The sequence below is a fragment of the Palaemon carinicauda genome, chromosome 3, assembly GCF_036898095.1.
Source record: "Palaemon carinicauda isolate YSFRI2023 chromosome 3, ASM3689809v2, whole genome shotgun sequence".
Lineage (NCBI taxonomy): Eukaryota > Metazoa > Arthropoda > Malacostraca > Decapoda > Palaemonidae > Palaemon > Palaemon carinicauda.
The window spans coordinates 105,125,037-105,127,536 of NC_090727.1; positions in this window are offsets into that span (position 1 = coordinate 105,125,037).

Genomic DNA, 2,500 nt, shown 5'->3' on the forward strand with positions numbered 1-2,500 from the left:
GAAGATGGAATGGAGTTAAAGTAGAAGCAAGTGCAGTTAATGGCCAAAGCAACGCTGCAAAGCCACCTTAGTAGTGCCTACAGTGCACCGCGTGAGATAACTAATGTCATGATCCCCTACGAAGGTATGTTGTATCAAGCTTTCGTGAATATATTGTAACCAGATGACTGATCAATCAATTCTAACATTCTGACAAGCACGATATGCTACAAACTGTTTAAGAACACACAGAACTCTCCCACTCAAGTGACCACATAGTACTGTTTGATGGCCCAGTCAGCCAGACACTATATTTATGCAAGTTCTGTTGTATATTGAACACCTAAATAGACCTGCACTAACGCTTTCTACATACACAATCGGAGCATTGGAAGTAGATATCGGCGAAACTTTGGTTGAGACTCCTTTATCTTGATAATGAATTCAAAATAAATAGGTATCGAAGATACTGTTCCTTAATGAGCCTGTTCATGAGGTCTATTGTGTTCGGAGCCAAGATGTTCACCATTATAGTGGGCTGACGCACTTTATACAAACCGATTGCTGGACACATGTTGTCGAAAATCACTATTTAAATTTACTCAATGGTATACTATCATTTTACTAGCAGTAACATCCAATGACAAACAAATACAACACGAAAAAGGTGTTTAGTTAACTACTCTGCTATACGGAAAATAAATATGGACGGTCAACCTCATCGAATTGACCCAATGTGGAAAAATATACACACAATAATCCTTGAAAATTGAAACGACCATAGGTTAACTTATCCTTACCTTCTGTAGCTATCTTCATGTCCATAACTAAAATTGGTTGCACACTTACCTGTAAAGAAAATAAATTTCAAATCAATAACCGAATGTATTCTATTAACAACAAATACGTCAAATTATTTTACCGACTTGTGCATTATGTACCGTCATAAACAGAGAAAATATACTCAACAATGCAATGGCTGGATTAGCATTAGTCTACGCTGTCTACTATCACCAAAAAGTGACTTATTTTGGTTTTGGTAAAAACACTATCCAAAACAGTTGGCCCCAATTTCTCAGATAATTATTCAAAGCTTCCATGTGATCTTTTATCTATTAATTCTCTTTTTATTCATTTACGACAAAGTAAACACATTCAGATTTTAAATATCATCAAAATCCGCTCACTAGCAAGCAAACCTCTTGAACACATAACGATAAAAAAAATATTGATAAATGAGTGAATTAAAAAGTGCGTTGTTATGTGCGTTTTTCCAAGTATTCAGTTACGTATAATATGGCTCATAGCAAATGTAATTCATACATTCAAGTTAAAAGCCAATTACAAATGATGAATTCTTATATGTAGCAAATTATAGAAATTTTAGTACAGGGGTTTATTGAACACACCTTTATATTATCATTTTATTGGCATATTGCAGAAATGTATAAAAAAAACCTGTAAGAATCTACATTGCATTTTACTGGATAGAAATTGTGACCAAAACTATCAACAATGATATTAATATCAAAGAATTATGACCTTTCCGGTCGTATTTAATATAAAATGGCTTAATATTTCCATAAATGGGAAATTCAATCACACGAAAGTTTTTGAGTATGGAAATCATTATAGTTCATCAGTCAGATGATGTAGGTGTGCAGAAGGGGCATACAAACCGGTACGCTGTTGGGCCGACCTGGTATACCTGGACCGTGAATGGACCTAATTGGTGCTATGTCTAGGCTGCCGATTGCATGATTGAATTTGATTCAATATGAAGCACGTAGCTTAAACCGGGCACCTGTAAATTCGTTCATATCCTTGAGAAAATGTATTGATAATGTCAAACTTCGTCTTACCTGTTGCTAGGTTATCATTGTGGGGTTATTGATACGATAGCTAAGGTGGTTGGCTCAAAAATTGTAATGCTTCATACCAATGATTCTCCGTCGGAGTTTCACTCTGGCACTTCTGGCTTCATTCTAATAACATCAAACTTAAGCAAAATATGAGATCACATAAATTACAGGAATTGCAAAGAACAATATCACAGTCACTACCAAAACAAAAAACCAATAACTATTTCTGAGGTGAAGCCACTAAAATATTAATATATTCTCTCTCTCTCTCTCTCTCTCTCTCTCTCTCTCTCTCTCTCTCTCTCTCTCTCTCTCTCTCTCTCTCTCTCTCTCTCTCTCAAGGGAACTGAGAGCACAATCAATTAGCATTACTGCCACCCACATCAAAGCTTCCATTTCCACTTGGCCTCTTGCAGGCTCTGATGAAGAGACACCCTGGATTAATGAGTGATAGACTTGAGCAGAAATTGAAGGAGATAATAGTATTAGATCAAAGAATAGGGTTATGTACAAGAAAGTTTTTTCTCTGCGGGCACTGGAACAGACGCGTAGAGAAAAGGGCCTTGGCAACCAGAATCCCTTACAAAATATAAAAATAGAGATAAGAATAAATTTGTATTCGTAGTCCGCAAGTATCCAGCATGCCTGCCAAAAGCAAG